The sequence below is a fragment of the Nasonia vitripennis genome, chromosome 4 (genome assembly GCF_009193385.2).
Source record: "Nasonia vitripennis strain AsymCx chromosome 4, Nvit_psr_1.1, whole genome shotgun sequence".
NCBI classification, from domain to species: domain Eukaryota; kingdom Metazoa; phylum Arthropoda; class Insecta; order Hymenoptera; family Pteromalidae; genus Nasonia; species Nasonia vitripennis.
In genome coordinates this window covers 25697413-25723803 of record NC_045760.1, presented here as the reverse complement: position 1 = coordinate 25723803, position 26391 = coordinate 25697413, and the positions used below count along the sequence as shown (strand labels likewise).

The window sequence follows — 26391 nt, the reverse complement described above, 5'->3', positions numbered from 1 at the left end:
GGAGGAGAGGAGGAAGCCGCCTGTTGGGACGCCGCAGCCCTCCAGTCTCTTGGGAGAGAGTTCACCGGAGATCGAAATACTTCGTCATCCGCTGACTCTCCCAGCGCAACTATCTCCGGATGTTGTGGCACCCTTGCGGGTTCCGGAGGAGCCGCGCTTTGGCTGATGTTCTGCTCGACTGGAGGTGAGGCCAGACCGTTACGACGAGTACGTCTCACGGGACTGGCCTCGGTTGCCGCGGCAATACCCAACCGACGGCGGGTGTTGACTCTCCTCTCTCCGTCCACTCTGCCCGAGGGCGCGGACGAAACCTCGGGGACGCAGGTGGCGCAGTGCTGGGTCACGATCTTCCGGGGATATTTCTTATCCCCGGGAGCCGCGAACCCGCACCCCCAGCACTTAAAGGTGGTGGTTAGGTCTGGGTGCACCTCTTTGACATGTCTATTGAGACACTCAACCCGCGTCTTGCCGGAGTACCGTCCGCGTCCCACGCAGAGTGGACAGCAAAGTGTCTCGTCGTCACTTTGCGGGAGGAGTATCACGATGAAGTCCCCCTCCCGGATCGCTTTGGTGTGTGGTTGTTGCTCCATGAGTACATAAATTAACAGTAATACATTTAACTTCTCGGCCAGTTATCCCGGATCAGGTGCAGCAAAAAAAAAAAAAAACTCGAGGATGGTGGTGAGATATGACCTCCCCCGCGCGAGTCTCCCACCCGGCTATGCCGGCACGAAAACCCGTACGAAGGAATGGTACTACAGAGGAAAAGTTGTATTTTTAGGTTAAGTAACTTCCCCTAAAACGGGGTTAGAACACGGCGCTTGGCCTGCTTCAAGCCATGCTTATTTTAATATTGGTCGACCTCTGGTTGGACGGAATAAAACTGCTACGAGGGACGACACACACAACACATACATATGAATAAATTAAACAGCTCGACAGGACAAATAAATAAATAAGTAAGGACGACACACATGGACATCGCCACACTGTGGGGCCTAGGTGTTATGGCCCCACTATTCCCGGTACTGCCGAATGCCCGACACATGTTCCACGTAGATGTCCCGGGACCAGCGAATTGTGTCACTAACCATGAGCCTCCTCATCAGTATCGCATAATAACGACTAATGCTGAGGAGGCTCAGGACCCGTTCATTTCGCGGGTCCCACGCGCCGAGGGCGCCCACTACAAAGGCCTCCACCGTTACGGTGTAACCGCTGTCCGTGAGTTGCCTGGCCAAAGGTGTATATTTGGCAATCTTGGCCTCACGAACGCCGTCGAACGCCTCGAGGCGGTTTTCGAACGGCACGGCTACATCGACGATGGTGACGCGGCGGTTGACATCGTCGCGAACGACAATGTCCGGTCTTAATGCCGCGTCGGGGCCGCGGACGCCCACAACGGTCTGGTTGACACTAATGGTCCCCGGACATCTCGAGGCTGCCTTCACCAACCTGTCCTGGATGTTGTTGTGCCTCTTTTGTCTCGCCGCCGAGTGCGGGCCGCAGTGACTCAGCACATGCGGGAGAGTCTCCAGGTCTGACCCGCATCTGCGACATCTCTTGTCCATCCCTCGTTGCCACCGTTTGGCAGCATTGAGGGGGAGAACGTCGAGACGGGCGCGGTGGATAAAGCGCCAGTCGCAGAAGCGAGTGAAGCTGCCACTCCGGAGGAAGTGGTTGGATTGTCCGCTCCTCCGGGTAACCTCAAAGACCTTGCCTTGATCTTTTTTGGCAAGGAGACTCTCCGCATAGTGCCGATTCAGGCAGCGCCGCAGACTCGTGGTGACAAGATGTTTTGTCTGCGGCGAGACTCTTGTTCCGGGGGCATGTGGATCCCCACAGGCCATCAGGAGTACTTCCCCCCCCTGACACCAGCTCCAGCGCAGCCTGAGTTTGGTCTTAATTCTCAGGGCCGCGCTCCGAACCTTGGTCCAGAATGTCGACGGGCTCGTCGACCGGGGCAGATCAAGATCTCCGGAGAGGAAGCGGGCGATATCGATGTTAGACGCCCGCTTTTTAAGCCTCTCCGAAACGGTCCTCCTCAGTGTGGATCCCGCTATGGTGCTCACGGTGACATCGCTCGAGTACAGCATTTTATAGCTGTGAGCGACCGTGAGCAGATCATAGAGGTCCGCGAGCGGGAGCAAACCCCCTCCCCCTTGCGAGGGAGGTAGAAACACGAGCTCCGCGCTCGCTCGCTGAGGAAGGCTTAGCCAAGATTTTGCAGCTTTTTTAATGATCTTGTCCGCCTCGGTCAAGAAGCCTTTGTCGATATGGGCGCCCTGCATGATGAAATCAAGCCGGGGCAGTAGGAAAGTTCCCACTGCATCCAGCTTCTGCCAGGGCGCCAGTAAGGACCGGTCGATGGAGCCGATGTCAGCAAGAAGATCCCGCAAGGTGTTGATTGGGGTCTGCCTGACTTGGTAGCCTGTGGGGATGCCAAGATGTTCGTAGGCCTCCCCGGAAGCAAGGGCACGGACAGGTGTCCCTTGAACGGGGAACTCAGTCGGTCTAACTGCCTCCTCCCCTCGTCCCGCTATGTGCAGTGTAGCGCACTTCGCTGGGTTGAAGGTGAGGCCGACCGCCCGAGCTCCCCGTTCTGCTGCAAAAAGCAGCCTCCTCATTCCAGCCGGGGAGTCAGCCAGGATCGCGACATCATCGGCGTAGGCGAGATGGGAAATACGCCTGCCCTCGAACGTGTAGCCCTCCCCCGTCCGTTGTATTTCCCGTAGGACAACTTCCAGGGTAAGGTTGAACACGTCGGGGCTTAATGGGCAACCCTGTCTGACCCCCGACTGGATGAGAATAGGGTCGGTGGGTCCCTCCGCCGCGTGGAAGCGGGTGGTCATGCCTGTGTAGAGTGAGGAGATAATGTTTCTCGCTTTGCTTGGTAGGCCATGTCCCTCGAGCGCCTGCAGGATAGAGGAGTGGGGCACGGATGTAAAGGCACTGGCTAAGTCCAGCCAGGCCACCACCAACTCCTTTCTCCCGCCTTTTGCCTCCCGAATGGCCTCCTGGAGCACGAAGTTATGTTCATAGCATCCCTCGAACTCCAAGAAGCCCTTCTGGGAGGCACTGTAGCGCCCGTTGGCCACCGCCCACCTTTTGATTCTATCGGCTAGGATCGCGGCAAATAGCTTAGCTTCTCCCAAGGAGATCGGTCTCCAGTTGGAGATGTCCATGGCGTCGCCTTTCTTGTATATCAGGGTGGTGTTGGACACCCCCCACAAGGCAGGCGTCGCCTCAATGCGCCAAATGCTGTTATAGAGGGCGGCGAGTACATGGGCCCCTGGATCGGCCTTGGCGAGGTCCCTGTAAGTGATTCCGTCCGGCCCAGGTGAGGTGTTGTTCCTCCCCTTGAGCCGTCGAAACACTTCCTCCCTTGTGATAGGGGTACAAAGGGCCTCGCCGCTCGCCGCCGTGGGCTCTTCCCGATCGAAGACATCGGGCCAATCCTCTCCACCGTCTCTGCGGGCAGCCAGCTCCACAAAGTGGGCTGTGATGGTATTCTTGTCGATTTGGCAGTTCATATTAGGACCTGCCAAAATCTTCTGTACTGCCCGCTTCTTGGATGTTCGGTAGAGACGCTGGAGTTTCTTGGCCTCCTGAATCCGATCAGGCGCCTGCGCTTGGACATCCTCCTGAGCTGGATGACGTTGCCGCGGTCCCGGCCGAATGGCGTTCCGGGGTTCAGGCCGCCGCCCGGTCAATCTGGCCAGGAATAGCATAGCTTGAGTCGTTGCCTCCTCAAGTTGCTCCCGTCCAGTGGTCGCCTCCAGGAGTCCCACAATGCGACGTTGTTCTGTCGTGGGAGTCCTTCTACGGGCGGCTTGTTGACCGGGCGGCGGAGTCCGCCCAGAACGGGGTATGTCGGCACGACCATTCGCCTCCGTGGTGTTGGTTGGCGGAGGTGTAGGTATCGGGTGCTCGGCTAGGATGGAGTTTGCCGAGCCATTCCCTGTCCTGGTGGTGTTGGACGGGGTTGCAGCAGTGATACCGGACACTGCCGGAGGAGAGGAGGAAGCCGCCTGTTGGGACGCCGCAGCCCTCCAGTCTCTTGGGAGAGAGTTCACCGGAGATCGAAATACTTCGTCATCCGCTGACTCTCCCAGCGCAACTATCTCCGGATGTTGTGGCACCCTTGCGGGTTCCGGAGGAGCCGCGCTTTGGCTGATGTTCTGCTCGACTGGAGGTGAGGCCAGACCGTTACGACGAGTACGTCTCACGGGACTGGCCTCGGTTGCCGCGGCAATACCCAACCGACGGCGGGTGTTGACTCTCCTCTCTCCGTCCACTCTGCCCGAGGGCGCGGACGAAACCTCGGGGACGCAGGTGGCGCAGTGCTGGGTCACGATCTTCCGGGGATATTTCTTATCCCCGGGAGCCGCGAACCCGCACCCCCAGCACTTAAAGGTGGTGGTTAGGTCTGGGTGCACCTCTTTGACATGTCTATTGAGACACTCAACCCGCGTCTTGCCGGAGTACCGTCCGCGTCCCACGCAGAGTGGACAGCAAAGTGTCTCGTCGTCACTTTGCGGGAGGAGTATCACGATGAAGTCCCCCTCCCGGATCGCTTTGGTGTGTGGTTGTTGCTCCATGAGTACATAAATTAACAGTAATACATTTAACTTCTCGGCCAGTTATCCCGGATCAGGTGCAGCAAAAAAAAAGAAAAACTCGAGGATGGTGGTGAGATATGACCTCCCCCGCGCGAGTCTCCCACCCGGCTATGCCGGCACGAAAACCCGTACGAAGGAATGGTACTACACTTTGATCTTAGCCAATAGGCCGAGAAGCGATGTGTACATTAAACCGTTGCTCGCGACACAACATCTATGTGAGCAACGATAAACATTCTAGTTTGACAGTCTTCCGTAACTCTTTTCTCCTCTGGACTAATATCATTCTTAACCGATATGTGACAACGAAACCTTCTCCGTATAATTTTATGATTGCCACCGCCGTCACCTATGACGGAAAACGTTGTTTTCGCAGATCAAAATACAAGGTTCGCCAACGTTTTTGACTGTTCCTATCAAGCAGAAATGACTCCAGCTCAAAGGGAAAAGGAGCCATGGACCGGTCGAATGAAATTATTTACATCTCAAGATATTTTTGTCAAATTCATGAACATATGCAATGAATCGAAACAGAACAATAAATATGTACCTATATCAGATATCAAGCTGATAAGAACAGATGAATTCAGTTTTTTATGTTGGTAACTTCCCCTAAAACGGGGTATGAACACGGCGCTTGGCCTGCTACAAGTCAATAAGAAGCTTTGCATATTGATTTTGAGATCATGGGGCATTTAGTTTCAGTTGTCTTGTCTGTGTATGAGGATTTAGAACTTGTAGCATGACGCATTGTTTGTTTTAGGCGAAATTTCTGGCGAGTTATTTTAAAGTTCCCTAACTGAAAAACGACTAAGTTCTTTGTAAAGTGCAGATATTACGAAAATTAGGCGTCTTGTCTGTTTTAGGAGAAATGTCTGGCAAGAGTTTTTGAAGTTCCCTAACTGAAAAACAATGCTGCAAAAAAATAATGTAATTTTCGAACACCAAACGCACCATAATCACACATTCAATTTTGATGCGGTGGGCCACAAATAATTATTGAGAAAAGATTCAGACTTCTCTTTCAATAACAATTTATTGCGAAAAATTATTTTATTATTATATTAATATTTAAAATATATTTTATTATTATAAATTTATATTATTATTATAAAAAATTTATTCAACATTTGAAATGTGCGAACACTCACTAAATTATTAAACAGGGTCTCATTCGCAATGTTGCGAGCGAGCGAGTAACATTGCGTTTCCTCAAATAGAAATAAAGCATAGTCCAGACCTGAAATGGGGTAGTATAACAAACTGTAGAATCAGTAATTACCCATTCGATGTTTACAATTAAAAACAATTTAAATGTGAATGAGACCCAGTTTTATAATTTAGTATGTGTTCGCACATAACTTTGACTAACGTGTATACCAGTGAAACATTTTCTGGAAACATTTCAGAATATTGTTGTTTCAAATTTAATACTGTTTTTGTATTAAATAGAGGAGATTTTGTTTGAATTAATTGTGTGGGCCGTTCCTTGCGGTACTGCAATGCAAGGTCGACCCGCGGCGGAGTCGGAGCAAGCCCCAGACACTCCGCCATATTCCAAAAATCAGTTCGATATTCTGGCTCCTCAATGAGGAGCGTATCAGATATCAAGCTGATAAGAACAGAGGAAAAGTTGTATTTTTAGGTTAAGTAACTTCCCCTAAAACGGGGTTAGAACACGGCGCTTGGCCTGCTTCAAGCCATGCTTATTTTAATATTGGTCGACCTCTGGTTGGACGGAATAAAACTGCTACGAGGGACGACACACACAACACATACATATGAATAAATTAAACAGCTCGACAGGACAAATAAATAAATAAGTAAGGACGACACACATGGACATCGCCACACTGTGGGGCCTAGGTGTTATGGCCCCACTATTCCCGGTACTGCCGAATGCCCGACACATGTTCCACGTAGATGTCCCGGGACCAGCGAATTGTGTCACTAACCATGAGCCTCCTCATCAGTATCGCATAATAACGACTAATGCTGAGGAGGCTCAGGACCCGTTCATTTCGCGGGTCCCACGCGCCGAGGGCGCCCACTACAAAGGCCTCCACCGTTACGGTGTAACCGCTGTCCGTGAGTTGCCTGGCCAAAGGTGTATATTTGGCAATCTTGGCCTCACGAACGCCGTCGAACGCCTCGAGGCGGTTTTCGAACGGCACGGCTACATCGACGATGGTGACGCGGCGGTTGACATCGTCGCGAACGACAATGTCCGGTCTTAATGCCGCGTCGGGGCCGCGGACGCCCACAACGGTCTGGTTGACACTAATGGTCCCCGGACATCTCGAGGCTGCCTTCACCAACCTGTCCTGGATGTTGTTGTGCCTCTTTTGTCTCGCCGCCGAGTGCGGGCCGCAGTGACTCAGCACATGCGGGAGAGTCTCCAGGTCTGACCCGCATCTGCGACATCTCTTGTCCATCCCTCGTTGCCACCGTTTGGCAGCATTGAGGGGGAGAACGTCGAGACGGGCGCGGTGGATAAAGCGCCAGTCGCAGAAGCGAGTGAAGCTGCCACTCCGGAGGAAGTGGTTGGATTGTCCGCTCCTCCGGGTAACCTCAAAGACCTTGCCTTGATCTTTTTTGGCAAGGAGACTCTCCGCATAGTGCCGATTCAGGCAGCGCCGCAGACTCGTGGTGACAAGATGTTTTGTCTGCGGCGAGACCCTTGTTCCGGGGGCATGTGGATCCCCACAGGCCATCAGGAGTACTTCCCCCCCCTGACACCAGCTCCAGCGCAGCCTGAGTTTGGTCTTAATTCTCAGGGCCGCGCTCCGAACCTTGGTCCAGAATGTCGACGGGCTCGTCGACCGGGGCAGATCAAGATCTCCGGAGAGGAAGCGGGCGATATCGATGTTAGACGCCCGCTTTTTAAGCCTCTCCGAAACGGTCCTCCTCAGTGTGGATCCCGCTATGGTGCTCACGGTGACATCGCTCGAGTACAGCATTTTATAGCTGTGAGCGACCGTGAGCAGATCATAGAGGTCCGCGAGCGGGAGCAAACCCCCTCCCCCTTGCGAGGGAGGTAGAAACACGAGCTCCGCGCTCGCTCGCTGAGGAAGGCTTAGCCAAGATTTTGCAGCTTTTTTAATGATCTTGAACGACTAAGTTCTTTGTAAAGTGCAGATATTACGAAAATTAGGCGTCTTGTCTGTTTTAGGAGAAATGTCTGGCAAGAGTTTTTGAAGTTCCCTAACTGAAAAACAATGCTGCAAAAAAATAATGTAATTTTCGAACACCAAACGCACCATAATCACACATTCAATTTTGATGCGGTGGGCCACAAATAATTATTGAGAAAAGATTCAGACTTCTCTTTCAATAACAATTTATTGCGAAAAATTATTTTATTATTATATTAATATTTAAAATATATTTTATTATTATAAATTTATATTATTATTATAAAAAATTTATTCAACATTTGAAATGTGCGAACACTCACTAAATTATTAAACAGGGTCTCATTCGCAATGTTGCGAGCGAGCGAGTAACATTGCGTTTCCTCAAATAGAAATAAAGCATAGTCCAGACCTGAAATGGGGTAGTATAACAAACTGTAGAATCAGTAATTACCCATTCGATGTTTACAATTAAAAACAATTTAAATGTGAATGAGACCCAGTTTTATAATTTAGTATGTGTTCGCACATAACTTTGACTAACGTGTATACCAGTGAAACATTTTCTGGAAACATTTCAGAATATTGTTGTTTCAAATTTAATACTGTTTTTGTATTAAATAGAGGAGATTTTGTTTGAATTAATTGTGTGGGCCGTTCCTTGCGGTACTGCAATGCAAGGTCGACCCGCGGCGGAGTCGGAGCAAGCCCCAGACACTCCGCCATATTCCAAAAATCAGTTCGATATTCTGGCTCCTCAATGAGGAGCGTATCAGATATCAAGCTGATAAGAACAGAGGAAAAGTTGTATTTTTAGGTTAAGTAACTTCCCCTAAAACGGGGTTAGAACACGGCGCTTGGCCTGCTTCAAGCCATGCTTATTTTAATATTGGTCGACCTCTGGTTGGACGGAATAAAACTGCTACGAGGGACGACACACACAACACATACATATGAATAAATTAAACAGCTCGACAGGACAAATAAATAAATAAGTAAGGACGACACACATGGACATCGCCACACTGTGGGGCCTAGGTGTTATGGCCCCACTATTCCCGGTACTGCCGAATGCCCGACACATGTTCCACGTAGATGTCCCGGGACCAGCGAATTGTGTCACTAACCATGAGCCTCCTCATCAGTATCGCATAATAACGACTAATGCTGAGGAGGCTCAGGACCCGTTCATTTCGCGGGTCCCACGCGCCGAGGGCGCCCACTACAAAGGCCTCCACCGTTACGGTGTAACCGCTGTCCGTGAGTTGCCTGGCCAAAGGTGTATATTTGGCAATCTTGGCCTCACGAACGCCGTCGAACGCCTCGAGGCGGTTTTCGAACGGCACGGCTACATCGACGATGGTGACGCGGCGGTTGACATTGTCGCGAACGACAATGTCAGGTCTTAATGCCGCGTCGGGGCCGCGGACGCCCACAACGGTCTGGTTGACACTAATGGTCCCCGGACATCTCGAGGCTGCCTTCACCAACCTGTCCTGGATGTTGTTGTGCCTCTTTTGTCTCGCCGCCGAGTGCGGGCCGCAGTGACTCAGCACATGCGGGAGAGTCTCCAGGTCTGACCCGCATCTGCGACATCTCTTATCCATCCCTCGTTGCCACCGTTTGGCAGCATTGAGGGGGAGAACGTCGAGACGGGCGCGATGGATAAAGCGCCAGTCGCAGAAGCGAGTGAAGCTGCCACTCCGGAGGAAGTGGTTGGATTGTCCGCTCCTCCGGGTAACCTCAAAGACCTTGCCTTGATCTTTTTTGGCAAGGAGACTCTCCGCATAGTGCCGATTCAGGCAGCGCCGCAGACTCGTGGTGACAAGATGTTTTGTCTGCGGCGAGACCCTTGTTCCGGGGGCATGTGGATCCCCACAGGCCATCAGGAGTACTTCCCCCCCTGACACCAGCTCCAGCGCAGCCTGAGTTTGGTCTTAATTCTCAGGGCCGCGCTCCGAACCTTGGTCCAGAATGTCGACGGGCTCGTCGACCGGGGCAGATCAAGATCTCCGGAGAGGAAGCGGGCGATATCGATGTTAGACGCCCGCTTTTTAAGCCTCTCCGAAACGGTCCTCCTCAGTGTGGATCCCGCTATGGTGCTCACGGTGACATCGCTCGAGTACAGCATTTTATAGCTGTGAGCGACCGTGAGCAGATCATAGAGGTCCGCGAGCGGGAGCAAACCCCCTCCCCCTTGCGAGGGAGGTAGAAACACGAGCTCCGCGCTCGCTCGCTGAGGAAGGCTTAGCCAAGATTTTGCAGCTTTTTTAATGATCTTGAACGACTAAGTTCTTTGTAAAGTGCAGATATTACGAAAATTAGGCGTCTTGTCTGTTTTAGGAGAAATGTCTGGCAAGAGTTTTTGAAGTTCCCTAACTGAAAAACAATGCTGCAAAAAAATAATGTAATTTTCGAACACCAAACGCACCATAATCACACATTCAATTTTGATGCGGTGGGCCACAAATAATTATTGAGAAAAGATTCAGACTTCTCTTTCAATAACAATTTATTGCGAAAAATTATTTTATTATTATATTAATATTTAAAATATATTTTATTATTATAAATTTATATTATTATTATAAAAAATTTATTCAACATTTGAAATGTGCGAACACTCACTAAATTATTAAACAGGGTCTCATTCGCAATGTTGCGAGCGAGCGAGTAACATTGCGTTTCCTCAAATAGAAATAAAGCATAGTCCAGACCTGAAATGGGGTAGTATAACAAACTGTAGAATCAGTAATTACCCATTCGATGTTTACAATTAAAAACAATTTAAATGTGAATGAGACCCAGTTTTATAATTTAGTATGTGTTCGCACATAACTTTGACTAACGTGTATACCAGTGAAACATTTTCTGGAAACATTTCAGAATATTGTTGTTTCAAATTTAATACTGTTTTTGTATTAAATAGAGGAGATTTTGTTTGAATTAATTGTGTGGGCCGTTCCTTGCGGTACTGCAATGCAAGGTCGACCCGCGGCGGAGTCGGAGCAAGCCCCAGACACTCCGCCATATTCCAAAAATCAGTTCGATATTCTGGCTCCTCAATGAGGAGCGTATCAGATATCAAGCTGATAAGAACAGAGGAAAAGTTGTATTTTTAGGTTAAGTAACTTCCCCTAAAACGGGGTTAGAACACGGCGCTTGGCCTGCTTCAAGCCATGCTTATTTTAATATTGGTCGACCTCTGGTTGGACGGAATAAAACTGCTACGAGGGACGACACACACAACACATACATATGAATAAATTAAACAGCTCGACAGGACAAATAAATAAATAAGTAAGGACGACACACATGGACATCGCCACACTGTGGGGCCTAGGTGTTATGGCCCCACTATTCCCGGTACTGCCGAATGCCCGACACATGTTCCACGTAGATGTCCCGGGACCAGCGAATTGTGTCACTAACCATGAGCCTCCTCATCAGTATCGCATAATAACGACTAATGCTGAGGAGGCTCAGGACCCGTTCATTTCGCGGGTCCCACGCGCCGAGGGCGCCCACTACAAAGGCCTCCACCGTTACGGTGTAACCGCTGTCCGTGAGTTGCCTGGCCAAAGGTGTATATTTGGCAATCTTGGCCTCACGAACGCCGTCGAACGCCTCGAGGCGGTTTTCGAACGGCACGGCTACATCGACGATGGTGACGCGGCGGTTGACATTGTCGCGAACGACAATGTCAGGTCTTAATGCCGCGTCGGGGCCGCGGACGCCCACAACGGTCTGGTTGACACTAATGGTCCCCGGACATCTCGAGGCTGCCTTCACCAACCTGTCCTGGATGTTGTTGTGCCTCTTTTGTCTCGCCGCCGAGTGCGGGCCGCAGTGACTCAGCACATGCGGGAGAGTCTCCAGGTCTGACCCGCATCTGCGACATCTCTTATCCATCCCTCGTTGCCACCGTTTGGCAGCATTGAGGGGGAGAACGTCGAGACGGGCGCGATGGATAAAGCGCCAGTCGCAGAAGCGAGTGAAGCTGCCACTCCGGAGGAAGTGGTTGGATTGTCCGCTCCTCCGGGTAACCTCAAAGACCTTGCCTTGATCTTTTTTGGCAAGGAGACTCTCCGCATAGTGCCGATTCAGGCAGCGCCGCAGACTCGTGGTGACAAGATGTTTTGTCTGCGGCGAGACCCTTGTTCCGGGGGCATGTGGATCCCCACAGGCCATCAGGAGTACTTCCCCCCCCTGACACCAGCTCCAGCGCAGCCTGAGTTTGGTCTTAATTCTCAGGGCCGCGCTCCGAACCTTGGTCCAGAATGTCGACGGGCTCGTCGACCGGGGCAGATCAAGATCTCCGGAGAGGAAGCGGGCGATATCGATGTTAGACGCCCGCTTTTTAAGCCTCTCCGAAACGGTCCTCCTCAGTGTGGATCCCGCTATGGTGCTCACGGTGACATCGCTCGAGTACAGCATTTTATAGCTGTGAGCGACCGTGAGCAGATCATAGAGGTCCGCGAGCGGGAGCAAACCCCCTCCCCCTTGCGAGGGAGGTAGAAACACGAGCTCCGCGCTCGCTCGCTGAGGAAGGCTTAGCCAAGATTTTGCAGCTTTTTTAATGATCTTGAACGACTAAGTTCTTTGTAAAGTGCAGATATTACGAAAATTAGGCGTCTTGTCTGTTTTAGGAGAAATGTCTGGCAAGAGTTTTTGAAGTTCCCTAACTGAAAAACAATGCTGCAAAAAAATAATGTAATTTTCGAACACCAAACGCACCATAATCACACATTCAATTTTGATGCGGTGGGCCACAAATAATTATTGAGAAAAGATTCAGACTTCTCTTTCAATAACAATTTATTGCGAAAAATTATTTTATTATTATATTAATATTTAAAATATATTTTATTATTATAAATTTATATTATTATTATAAAAAATTTATTCAACATTTGAAATGTGCGAACACTCACTAAATTATTAAACAGGGTCTCATTCGCAATGTTGCGAGCGAGCGAGTAACATTGCGTTTCCTCAAATAGAAATAAAGCATAGTCCAGACCTGAAATGGGGTAGTATAACAAACTGTAGAATCAGTAATTACCCATTCGATGTTTACAATTAAAAACAATTTAAATGTGAATGAGACCCAGTTTTATAATTTAGTATGTGTTCGCACATAACTTTGACTAACGTGTATACCAGTGAAACATTTTCTGGAAACATTTCAGAATATTGTTGTTTCAAATTTAATACTGTTTTTGTATTAAATAGAGGAGATTTTGTTTGAATTAATTGTGTGGGCCGTTCCTTGCGGTACTGCAATGCAAGGTCGACCCGCGGCGGAGTCGGAGCAAGCCCCAGACACTCCGCCATATTCCAAAAATCAGTTCGATATTCTGGCTCCTCAATGAGGAGCGTATCAGATATCAAGCTGATAAGAACAGAGGAAAAGTTGTATTTTTAGGTTAAGTAACTTCCCCTAAAACGGGGTTAGAACACGGCGCTTGGCCTGCTTCAAGCCATGCTTATTTTAATATTGGTCGACCTCTGGTTGGACGGAATAAAACTGCTACGAGGGACGACACACACAACACATACATATGAATAAATTAAACAGCTCGACAGGACAAATAAATAAATAAGTAAGGACGACACACATGGACATCGCCACACTGTGGGGCCTAGGTGTTATGGCCCCACTATTCCCGGTACTGCCGAATGCCCGACACATGTTCCACGTAGATGTCCCGGGACCAGCGAATTGTGTCACTAACCATGAGCCTCCTCATCAGTATCGCATAATAACGACTAATGCTGAGGAGGCTCAGGACCCGTTCATTTCGCGGGTCCCACGCGCCGAGGGCGCCCACTACAAAGGCCTCCACCGTTACGGTGTAACCGCTGTCCGTGAGTTGCCTGGCCAAAGGTGTATATTTGGCAATCTTGGCCTCACGAACGCCGTCGAACGCCTCGAGGCGGTTTTCGAACGGCACGGCTACATCGACGATGGTGACGCGGCGGTTGACATCGTCGCGAACGACAATGTCCGGTCTTAATGCCGCGTCGGGGCCGCGGACGCCCACAACGGTCTGGTTGACACTAATGGTCCCCGGACATCTCGAGGCTGCCTTCACCAACCTGTCCTGGATGTTGTTGTGCCTCTTTTGTCTCGCCGCCGAGTGCGGGCCGCAGTGACTCAGCACATGCGGGAGAGTCTCCAGGTCTGACCCGCATCTGCGACATCTCTTGTCCATCCCTCGTTGCCACCGTTTGGCAGCATTGAGGGGGAGAACGTCGAGACGGGCGCGGTGGATAAAGCGCCAGTCGCAGAAGCGAGTGAAGCTGCCACTCCGGAGGAAGTGGTTGGATTGTCCGCTCCTCCGGGTAACCTCAAAGACCTTGCCTTGATCTTTTTTGGCAAGGAGACTCTCCGCATAGTGCCGATTCAGGCAGCGCCGCAGACTCGTGGTGACAAGATGTTTTGTCTGCGGCGAGACTCTTGTTCCGGGGGCATGTGGATCCCCACAGGCCATCAGGAGTACTTCCCCCCCCTGACACCAGCTCCAGCGCAGCCTGAGTTTGGTCTTAATTCTCAGGGCCGCGCTCCGAACCTTGGTCCAGAATGTCGACGGGCTCGTCGACCGGGGCAGATCAAGATCTCCGGAGAGGAAGCGGGCGATATCGATGTTAGACGCCCGCTTTTTAAGCCTCTCCGAAACGGTCCTCCTCAGTGTGGATCCCGCTATGGTGCTCACGGTGACATCGCTCGAGTACAGCATTTTATAGCTGTGAGCGACCGTGAGCAAACCCCCTCCCCCTTGCGAGGGAGGTAGAAACACGAGCTCCGCGCTCGCTCGCTGAGGAAGGCTTAGCCAAGATTTTGCAGCTTTTTTAATGATCTTGTCTGCCTCGGTCAAGAAGCCTTTGTCGATATGGGCGCCCTGCATGATGAAATCAAGCCGGGGCAGTAGGAAAGTTCCCACTGCATCCAGCTTCTGCCAGGGCGCCAGTAAGGACCGGTCGATGGAGCCGATGTCAGCAAGAAGATCCCGCAAGGTGTTGATTGGGGTCTGCCTGACTTGGTAGCCTGTGGGGATGCCAAGATGTTCGTAGGCCTCCTCGGAAGCAAGGGCACGGACAGGTGTCCCTTGAACGGAGAACTCAGTCGGTCTAACTGCCTCCTCCCCTCGTCCCGCTATGTGCAGTGTAGCGCACTTCGCTGGGTTGAAGGTGAGGCCGACCGCCCGAGCTCCCCGTTCTGCTGCAAAAAGCAGCCTCCTCATTCCAGCCGGGGAGTCAGCCAGGATCGCGACATCATCGGCGTAGGCGAGATGGGAAATACGCCTGCCCTCGATCGTGTAGCCCTCCCCCGTCCGTTGTATTTGAACGAGACTGAAATTTATAAGTTACTCGAGATTTAAGAGGCCGATGATCATTTAACTGACATCTAATTCACAAACATCTCTCAACGCCCAATAATCTCATAGAACGTGTACAGAGTAAAGACAACTCAATCTCAATGAGGTTATATTATGGTGTTTTGATTTACTTGTTCTATCTGTCAATAAGAAGCTTTGCATATTGATTTTGAGATCATGGGGCATTTAGTTTCAGTTGTCTTGTCTGTGTATGAGGATTTAGAACTTGTACCATGACGCATTGTTTGTTTTAGGCGAAATTTCTGGCGAGTTATTTTAAAGTTCCCTAACTGAAAAACGACTAAGTTCTTTGTAAAGTGCAGATATTACGAAAATTAGGCGTCTTGTCTGTTTTAGGAGAAATGTCTGGCAAGAGTTTTTGAAGTTCCCTAACTGAAAAACAATGCTGCAAAAAAATAATGTAATTTTCGAACACCAAACGCACCATAATCACACATTCAATTTTGATGCGGTGGGCCACAAATAATTATTGAGAAAAGATTCAGACTTCTCTTTCAATAACAATTTATTGCGAAAAATTATTTTATTATTATATTAATATTTAAAATATATTTTATTATTATAAATTTATATTATTATTATAAAAAATTTATTCAACATTTGAAATGTGCGAACACTCACTAAATTATTAAACAGGGTCTCATTCGCAATGTTGCGAGCGAGCGCGTAACATTGCGTTTCCTCAAATAGAAATAAAGCATAGTCCAGACCTGAAATGGGGTAGTATAACAAACTGTAGAATCAGTAATTACCCATTCGATGTTTACAATTAAAAACAATGTATTAATTAAATGTGAATGAGACCCAGTTTTATAATTTAGTATGTGTTCGCACATAACTTTGACTAACGTGTATACCAGTGAAACATTTTCTGGAAACATTTCAGAATATTGTTGTTTCAAATTTAATACTGTTTTTGTATTAAATAGAGGAGATTTTGTTTGAATTAATTGTGTGGGCCGTTCCTTGCGGTACTGCAATGCAAGGTCGACCCGCGGCGGAGTCGGAGCAAGCCCCAGACACTCCGCCATATTCCAAAAATCAGTTCGATATTCTGGCTCCTCAATGAGGAGCGTATCAGATATCAAGCTGATAAGAACAGAGGAAAAGTTGTATTTTTAGGTTAAGTAACTTCCCCTAAAACGGGGTTAGAACATGGCGCTTGGCCTGCTTCAAGCCATGCTTATTTTAATCTTGGTCGACCTCTGGTTGGACGGAATAAAACTGCTACGAGGGACGACACACACAACACATACATGTGAATAAATTAAACAGCTCGACAGGACAAATAAATAAATAAATAAGGACGACACACATGGACATCGCCACACTGTGGGGCCTAGGTGTTATGGCCCCACTATTCCCGGTACTGCCGAATGCCCGACACATGTTCCACGTAGATGTCCCGGGACCAGCGAATTGTGTCACTAACCATGAGCCTCCTCATCAGTATCGCATAATAACGACTAATGCTGAGGAGGCTCAGGACCCGTTCATTTCGCGGGTCCCACGCGCCGAGGGCGCCCACTACAAAGGCCTCCACCGTTACGGTGTAACCGCTGTCCGTGAGTTGCCTGGCCAAAGGTGTATATTTGGCAATCTTGGCCTCACGAACGCCGTCGAACGCCTCGAGGCGGTTTTCGAACGGCACGGCCACATCGACGATGGTGACGCGGCGGTTGACATCGTCGCGAACGACAATGTCAGGTCTTAATGCCGCGTCGGGGCCGCGGACGCCCACAACGGTCTGGTTGACACTAATGGTCCCCGGACATCTCGAGGCTGCCTTCACCAACCTGTCCTGGATGTTGTTGTGCCTCTTTTGTCTCGCCGCCGAGTGCGGGCCGCAGTGACTCAGCACATGCGGGAGAGTCTCCAGGTCTGACCCGCATCTGCGACATCTCTTGTCCATCCCTCGTTGCCACCGTTTAGCAGCATTGAGGGGGAGAACGTCGAGACGGGCGCGGTGGATAAAGCGCCAGTCGCAGAAGCGAGTGAAGCTGCCACTCCGGAGGAAGTGGTTGGATTGTCCGCTCCTCCGGGTAACCTCAAAGACCTTGCCTTGATCTTTTTTGGCAAGGAGACTCTCCGCATAGTGCCGATTCAGGCAGCGCCGCAGACTCGTGGTGACAAGATGTTTTGTCTGCGGCGAGACTCTTGTTCCGGGGGCACGTGGATCCCCACAGGCCATCAGGAGTACTTCCCCCTCCTGACACCAGCTCCAGCGCAGCCCGAGTTTGGTCTTAATTCTCAGGGCCGCGCTCCGAACCTTGGTCCAGAATGTCGACGGGCTCGTCGACCGGGGCAGATCAAGATCTCCGGAGAGGAAGCGGGCGATATCGATGTTAGACGCCCGCTTTTTAAGCCTCTCCGAAACGGTCCTCCTCAGTGTGGATCCCGCTATGGTGCTCACGGTGACATCGCTCGAGTACAGCATTTTATAGCTGTGAGCGACCGTGAGCATATCATAGAGGTCCGCGAGCGGGAGCAAACCCCCTCCCCCTTGCGAGGGAGGTAGAAACACGAGCTCCGCGCTCGCTCGCTGAGGAAGGCTTAGCCAAGATTTTGCAGCTTTTTTAATGATCTTGTCTGCCTCGGTCAAGAAGCCTTTGTCGATATGGGCGCCCTGCATGATGAAATCAAGCCGGGGCAGTAGGAAAGTTCCCACTGCATCCAGCTTCTGCCAGGGCGCCAGTAAGGACCGGTCGATGGAGCCGATGTCAGCAAGAAGATCCCGCAAGGTGTTGATTGGGGTCTGCCTGACTTGGTAGCCTGTGGGGATGCCAAGATGTTCGTAGGCCTCCTCGGAAGCAAGGGCACGGACAGGTGTCCCTTGAACGGAGAACTCAGTCGGTCTAACTGCCTCCTCCCCTCGTCCCGCTATGTGCAGTGTAGCGCACTTCGCTGGGTTGAAGGTGAGGCCGACCGCCCGAGCTCCCCGTTCTGCTGCAAAAAGCAGCCTCCTCATTCCAGCCGGGGAGTCAGCCAGGATCGCGACATCATCGGCGTAGGCGAGATGGGAAGTACGCCTGCCCTCGATCGTGTAGCCCTCCCCCGTCCGTTGTATTTCCCGTAGGACAACTTCCAGGGTAAGGTTGAACACGTCGGGGCTTAATGGGCAACCCTGTCTGACCCCCGACTGGATGAGAATAGGGTCGGTGGGTCCCTCCGCCGTGTGGAAGCGGGTGGTCATGCCTGTGTAGAGCGAGGAGATAATGTTTCTCGCTTTGCTTGGTAGGCCATGTCCCTCGAGCGCCTGCAGGATAGAGGAGTGGGGCACGGATGTAAAGGCACTGGCTAAGTCCAGCCAGGCCACCACCAACTCCTTTCTCCCGCCTTTTGCCTCCCGAATGGCCTCCTGGAGCACGAAGTTATGTTCATAGCATCCCTCGAACTCCAAGAAGCCCTTCTGGGAGGCACTGTAGCGTCCGTTGGCCACCGCCCACCTTTTGATTCTATCGGCTAGGATCGCGGCAAATAGCTTAGGGACCGTATCTCCCAAGGAGATCGGTCTCCAGTTGGAGATGTCCATGGCGTCGCCTTTCTTGTATATCAGGGTGGTGTTGGACACCCCCCACAAGGCAGGCGTCGCCTCAATGCGCCAAATGCTGTTATAGAGGGCGGCGAGTACATGGGCCCCTGGATCGGCCTTGGCGAGGTCCCTGTAGGTGATTCCGTCCGGCCCAGGTGAGGTGTTGTTCCTCCCCTTGAGCCGTCGAAACACTTCCTCCCTTGTGATAGGGGTACAAAGGGCCTCGCCGCTCGCCGCCGTGGGCTCTTCCCGATCGAAGACATCGGGCCAATCCTCTCCACCGTCTCTGCGGGCAGCCAGCTCCACAAAGTGGGCTGTGATGGTATTCTTGTCGATTTGGCAGTTCATATTAGGACCTGCCAAAATCTTCTGTACTGCCCGCTTCTTGGATGTTCGGTAGAGACGCTGGAGTTTCTTGGCCTCCTGAATCCGATCAGGCGCCTGCGCTTGGACATCCTCCTGAGCTGGATGACGTTGCCGCGGTCCCGGCCGAATGGCGTTCCGGGGTTCAGGCCGCCGCCCGGTCAATCTGGCCAGGAATAGCATAGCTTGAGTCGTTGCCTCCTCAAGTTGCTCCCGACCAGTGGCCGCCTCGAGGAGTCCCACAATGCGACGTTGTTCTGTCGTGGGAGCCCTTCTACGGGCGGCTTGTTGACCGGGCGGCGGAGTCCGCCCAGAACGGGGTATGTCGGCACGACCATTCGCCTCCGTGGTGTTGGTTGGCGGAGGTGTAGGTATCGGGTGCTCGGCTAGGATGGAGTTTGCCGAGCCATTCCCTGTCCTGGTGGTGTTGGACGGGGTTGCAGCAGTGATACCGGGTACTGCCGGAGGAGAGGAGGAAGCCGCCTGTTGGGGCGCCGCAGCCCTCCAGTCTCTTGGGGGGGAGTTCACCGGAGATCGAAATACTTCGTCATCCGCTGACTCTCCCAGCGCAACTATCTCCGGATGTTGTGGCACCCTTGCGGGTTCCGGAGGAGCCGCGCTTTGGCTGATGTCCTGCTCGACTGGAGGTGAGGCCAGGCCGTTACGACGAGTACGTCTCACGGGACTGGCCTCGGTTGCCGCGGCAATACCCAACCGACGGCGGGTGTTAACTCTCCTCTCTCCGTCCACTCTGCCTGAGGGCGCGGACGAAACCTCGGGGACGCAGGTGGCGCAGTGCTGGGTCACGATCTTCCGGGGATATTTCTTATCCCCGGGAGCCGCGAACCCGCACCCCCAGCACCTAAAGGTGGTGGTTAGGTCTGGGTGCACCTCTTTGACATGTCTATTGAGACACTCAACCCGCGTCTTGCCGGAGTACCGTCCGCGTCCCACGCAGAGTGGACAGCAAAGTGTCTCGTCGTCACTTTGCGGGAGGAGTATCACGATGAAGTCCCCCTCCCGGATCGCTTTGGTGTGTGGTTGTTGCTCCATGAGTACATTAACAGTAATACATTTAACTTCTCAGCCAGTTAGCCCGGATCAGGTGCAGCAAAAAGCTCGAAGATGGTGGTGAGATATGACCTCCCCCGCGCGAGTCTCCCACCCGGCTATGCCGGCACGAAAACCCGTACGAAGGAATGGTACTACACTTTGATCTTAGCCAATAGGCCGAGAAGCTGATAAGAACAGAGGAAAAGTTGTATTTTTAGGTTAAGTAACTTCCCCTAAAACGGGGTTAGAACATGGCGCTTGGCCTGCTTCAAGCCATGCTTATTTTAATCTTGGTCGACCTCTGGTTGGACGGAATAAAACTGCTACGAGGGACGACACACACAACACATACATGTGAATAAATTAAACAGCTCGACAGGACAAATAAATAAATAAATAAGGACGACACACATGGACATCGCCACACTGTGGGGCCTAGGTGTTATGGCCCCACTATTCCCGGTACTGCCGAATGCCCGACACATGTTCCACGTAGATGTCCCGGGACCAGCGAATTGTGTCACTAACCATGAGCCTCCTCATCAGTATCGCATAATAACGACTAATGCTGAGGAGGCTCAGGACCCGTTCATTTCGCGGGTCCCACGCGCCGAGGGCGCCCACTACAAAGGCCTCCACCGTTACGGTGTAACCGCTGTCCGTGAGTTGCCTGGCCAAAGGTGTATATTTGGCAATCTTGGCCTCACGAACGCCGTCGAACGCCTCGAGGCGGTTTTCGAACGGCACGGCCACATCGACGATGGTGACGCGGCGGTTGACATCGTCGCGAACGACAATGTCAGGTCTTAATGCCGCGTCGGGGCCGCGGACGCCCACAACGGTCTGGTTGACACTAATGGTCCCCGGACATCTCGAGGCTGCCTTCACCAACCTGTCCTGGATGTTGTTGTGCCTCTTTTGTCTCGCCGCCGAGTGCGGGCCGCAGTGACTCAGCACATGCGGGAGAGTCTCCAGGTCTGACCCGCATCTGCGACATCTCTTGTCCATCCCTCGTTGCCACCGTTTAGCAGCATTGAGGGGGAGAACGTCGAGACGGGCGCGGTGGATAAAGCGCCAGTCGCAGAAGCGAGTGAAGCTGCCACTCCGGAGGAAGTGGTTGGATTGTCCGCTCCTCCGGGTAACCTCAAAGACCTTGCCTTGATCTTTTTTGGCAAGGAGACTCTCCGCATAGTGCCGATTCAGGCAGCGCCGCAGACTCGTGGTGACAAGATGTTTTGTCTGCGGCGAGACTCTTGTTCCGGGGGCACGTGGATCCCCACAGGCCATCAGGAGTACTTCCCCCTCCTGACACCAGCTCCAGCGCAGCCCGAGTTTGGTCTTAATTCTCAGGGCCGCGCTCCGAACCTTGGTCCAGAATGTCGACGGGCTCGTCGACCGGGGCAGATCAAGATCTCCGGAGAGGAAGCGGGCGATATCGATGTTAGACGCCCGCTTTTTAAGCCTCTCCGAAACGGTCCTCCTCAGTGTGGATCCCGCTATGGTGCTCACGGTGACATCGCTCGAGTACAGCATTTTATAGCTGTGAGCGACCGTGAGCATATCATAGAGGTCCGCGAGCGGGAGCAAACCCCCTCCCCCTTGCGAGGGAGGTAGAAACACGAGCTCCGCGCTCGCTCGCTGAGGAAGGCTTAGCCAAGATTTTGCAGCTTTTTTAATGATCTTGTCTGCCTCGGTCAAGAAGCCTTTGTCGATATGGGCGCCCTGCATGATGAAATCAAGCCGGGGCAGTAGGAAAGTTCCCACTGCATCCAGCTTCTGCCAGGGCGCCAGTAAGGACCGGTCGATGGAGCCGATGTCAGCAAGAAGATCCCGCAAGGTGTTGATTGGGGTCTGCCTGACTTGGTAGCCTGTGGGGATGCCAAGATGTTCGTAGGCCTCCTCGGAAGCAAGGGCACGGACAGGTGTCCCTTGAACGGAGAACTCAGTCGGTCTAACTGCCTCCTCCCCTCGTCCCGCTATGTGCAGTGTAGCGCACTTCGCTGGGTTGAAGGTGAGGCCGACCGCCCGAGCTCCCCGTTCTGCTGCAAAAAGCAGCCTCCTCATTCCAGCCGGGGAGTCAGCCAGGATCGCGACATCATCGGCGTAGGCGAGATGGGAAGTACGCCTGCCCTCGATCGTGTAGCCCTCCCCCGTCCGTTGTATTTCCCGTAGGACAACTTCCAGGGTAAGGTTGAACACGTCGGGGCTTAATGGGCAACCCTGTCTGACCCCCGACTGGATGAGAATAGGGTCGGTGGGTCCCTCCGCCGTGTGGAAGCGGGTGGTCATGCCTGTGTAGAGCGAGGAGATAATGTTTCTCGCTTTGCTTGGTAGGCCATGTCCCTCGAGCGCCTGCAGGATAGAGGAGTGGGGCACGGATGTAAAGGCACTGGCTAAGTCCAGCCAGGCCACCACCAACTCCTTTCTCCCGCCTTTTGCCTCCCGAATGGCCTCCTGGAGCACGAAGTTATGTTCATAGCATCCCTCGAACTCCAAGAAGCCCTTCTGGGAGGCACTGTAGCGTCCGTTGGCCACCGCCCACCTTTTGATTCTATCGGCTAGGATCGCGGCAAATAGCTTAGGGACCGTATCTCCCAAGGAGATCGGTCTCCAGTTGGAGATGTCCATGGCGTCGCCTTTCTTGTATATCAGGGTGGTGTTGGACACCCCCCACAAGGCAGGCGTCGCCTCAATGCGCCAAATGCTGTTATAGAGGGCGGCGAGTACATGGGCCCCTGGATCGGCCTTGGCGAGGTCCCTGTAGGTGATTCCGTCCGGCCCAGGTGAGGTGTTGTTCCTCCCCTTGAGCCGTCGAAACACTTCCTCCCTTGTGATAGGGGTACAAAGGGCCTCGCCGCTCGCCGCCGTGGGCTCTTCCCGATCGAAGACATCGGGCCAATCCTCTCCACCGTCTCTGCGGGCAGCCAGCTCCACAAAGTGGGCTGTGATGGTATTCTTGTCGATTTGGCAGTTCATATTAGGACCTGCCAAAATCTTCTGTACTGCCCGCTTCTTGGATGTTCGGTAGAGACGCTGGAGTTTCTTGGCCTCCTGAATCCGATCAGGCGCCTGCGCTTGGACATCCTCCTGAGCTGGATGACGTTGCCGCGGTCCCGGCCGAATGGCGTTCCGGGGTTCAGGCCGCCGCCCGGTCAATCTGGCCAGGAATAGCATAGCTTGAGTCGTTGCCTCCTCAAGTTGCTCCCGACCAGTGGCCGCCTCGAGGAGTCCCACAATGCGACGTTGTTCTGTCGTGGGAGCCCTTCTACGGGCGGCTTGTTGACCGGGCGGCGGAGTCCGCCCAGAACGGGGTATGTCGGCACGACCATTCGCCTCCGTGGTGTTGGTTGGCGGAGGTGTAGGTATCGGGTGCTCGGCTAGGATGGAGTTTGCCGAGCCATTCCCTGTCCTGGTGGTGTTGGACGGGGTTGCAGCAGTGATACCGGGTACTGCCGGAGGAGAGGAGGAAGCCGCCTGTTGGGGCGCCGCAGCCCTCCAGTCTCTTGGGGGGGAGTTCACCGGAGATCGAAATACTTCGTCATCCGCTGACTCTCCCAGCGCAACTATCTCCGGATGTTGTGGCACCCTTGCGGGTTCCGGAGGAGCCGCGCTTTGGCTGATGTCCTGCTCGACTGGAGGTGAGGCCAGGCCGTTACGACGAGTACGTCTCACGGGACTGGCCTCGGTTGCCGCGGCAATACCCAACCGACGGCGGGTGTTAACTCTCCTCTCTCCGTCCACTCTGCCTGAGGGCGCGGACGAAACCTCGGGGACGCAGGTGGCGCAGTGCTGGGTCACGATCTTCCGGGGATATTTCTTATCCCCGGGAGCCGCGAACCCGCACCCCCAGCACCTAAAGGTGGTGGTTAGGTCTGGGTGCACCTCTTTGACATGTCTATTGAGACACTCAACCCGCGTCTTGCCGGAGTACCGTCCGCGTCCCACGCAGAGTGGACAGCAAAGTGTCTCGTCGTCACTTTGCGGGAGGAGTATCACGATGAAGTCCCCCTCCCGGATCGCTTTGGTGTGTGGTTGTTGCTCCATGAGTACATTAACAGTAATACATTTAACTTCTCAGCCAGTTAGCCCGGATCAGGTGCAGCAAAAAGCTCGAAGATGGTGGTGAGATATGACCTCCCCCGCGCGAGTCTCCCACCCGGCTATGCCGGCACGAAAACCCGTACGAAGGAATGGTACTACACTTTGATCTTAGCCAATAGGCCGAGAAGCTGATAAGAACAGATACTACACTTTGATCTTAGCCAATAGGCCGAGAAGCGATACCAATTCGTCGTTTTCGTTCGCTTATAACACTTTTAGAACGTTATTTTACTTTGGGGTTTCCGTCAGCCACCTAGCGGTCGCTAGCGGTAAGCTCCGCGTCGATGCGATACGCCATACGCATGCGTTGGCCATGAGTGTGTACATAAGGACGCCAGTTTCAAATATGTTTAACCTTTTTACTGTGTTTTATTTTAATTTACAAAATAATAAATTGTTACACTTGTTTATAAAATATATTTTTACGGCAGGAATGTTTTTCAAAATTGTTTAGTGCGGAGAAATATTATATTTAATCCTTTATTGCCATTGCATATTGGCATATTATTCGTTATATATCTAGATGAATATACTCATGCATCAGATAATTATGAAACAGCGGTAATTGATGTAACGAAAAGAATTCGATAAACATCATACATATGATAAGACTTTTTGACAAACGTACGTTCGCACTTAATTTTATGATTCCCATGCTGTGAGTAGCAATACATTCAAAAGCCCAAGGTAAAGTTACGCAATAATGCAACTGTAAACTCGTATAGTGTAAGCAAAAGTCTTCTGAAACAGCATAGGTATGGATACTTTTTTGACTCACAATATATGTCTCAATGAACTAGCCATAATTTTATACTCATTCATTCGCACCTGTAGTTCGTGCATTAACTTAATTGTATGCGTATAAAATTGTAAAAATGGACACAACCGTACAGCTTAGCACAAGTGCGTCGAGAAAGCGTAAAAAACGTTGCTGCACAACTCGTTTGCTTGAATACTACTAAAGATATTATAAACAACACGCATTATTACCTGGGTCACGTAAGCGTAGACTCTGCCCTCGTCCGACAGTCTGGACCAAAGAAGAGCACCAATTATCAGGTCGTCCCTGCCGTCGCTGTTGACGTCGCCAGCCGTCAGCGCAGAGCCGAAATACTCGCCGTATTGCTCGCCATCGAGTATGTCCTTTACCAGCAGCTGCCTATTCTCATGGCTGGGGAACTGATAAACGAATACCTTGCCCCGGGTTCTGGAACTGCGAGTCTTTTAGACCTCGTCATCGGCCACCCTGTACACCTAGACACCGCCCTCGAATTATTTCAACACCAAAAGCCACGGAGCGCACGACCTAGACCTCGTCATCGGCCACCCTGTACACCTGGACACCGCGTTCAAATGATTTTTACACCTAGACACCAAAAACCACGGAGCGAACTACCTAGAACTCGTCATCGGCCACCCTGTACACCTAGACACCGCCCTCGAATTATTTCAACACCAAAAGCCACGGAGCGAACTACCTAGAACTCGTCATCGGCCACCCTGTACACCTAGACACCGCCCTCGAATTATTTCAACACCAAAAGCCACGGAGCGAACTACCTAGACCTCGTCATCGGCCACCCTGTACACCTAGGTACCGCCCTCGAATTATTTCAACACCTAGACACCAAAAACCACGGTGCGAACTACCTAGACCTCGCCATCGGCCGCCCTGTACACCTAGATGCCGTCCTCGTATGATTTATTTATCTAAACACCAAAAATCACGGAGCGCACCACCTAGACGTCGTCATCAGCTACCCTATTTATCTAGACACCTTTCTTGAAAGATTTTTACACCAAAACACCGAATACTACGGAGCACACATTTATAATTCAAGCAGAGGAGCAGACAATGTAGGCTCAATAGCTTGTGCGGCCAACTTCACAGTCTAACCACTCGATCAAACTGCACGCAGCTAACTTAACGGTCTTACCACTTTTTGGGCTGAAGAAAAATTAAGCAAGTGATTTCAGCATTTTTGTTCACCTGCATACTTGTTTATTATGTTAAAGCTGGTTTATTGCTGATATTTTGGTTTAAAATCATAGTTTGGCATACTAGTATAAACATTTATCAAAATTAGCTGGTTACATGAATGATAAATAATTTATTTCCTTAATTGAAAATTCGAGAGACCAATATAGAAGTAAATAGTGTCACGGGCGCCGAGGCGTCGTCT

General features: G+C 51.7%; 1 protein-coding gene, 5 non-coding genes and 1 pseudogene across 6 annotated transcripts in view; all 7 read right to left on the bottom strand.

Moving 5' to 3' along the window:
- Positions 1-26391, bottom strand: part of LOC103317518 (integrin alpha-9) — a 98411-nt gene that overhangs the window by 64738 nt on the left and 7282 nt on the right. The gene's annotated exons all lie outside the window — the stretch shown is intronic.
- On the bottom strand, positions 6095-6294 carry LOC116417494. Its single transcript, XR_004227747.1, has one exon. It is a non-coding gene; the product is annotated as a U2 spliceosomal RNA (small nuclear RNA).
- LOC116417493 lies at positions 8401-8600 on the bottom strand. The gene has a single exon (XR_004227746.1). It is a non-coding gene; the product is annotated as a U2 spliceosomal RNA (small nuclear RNA).
- LOC116417492 lies at positions 10706-10905 on the bottom strand. Its single transcript, XR_004227745.1, has one exon. It is a non-coding gene; the product is annotated as a U2 spliceosomal RNA (small nuclear RNA).
- Positions 13012-13211, bottom strand: LOC116417491. Its single transcript, XR_004227744.1, has one exon. It is a non-coding gene; the product is annotated as a U2 spliceosomal RNA (small nuclear RNA).
- Positions 16109-16308, bottom strand: LOC116417490. The gene has a single exon (XR_004227743.1). It is a non-coding gene; the product is annotated as a U2 spliceosomal RNA (small nuclear RNA).
- On the bottom strand, positions 24211-24389 carry LOC116417498 (annotated as a pseudogene).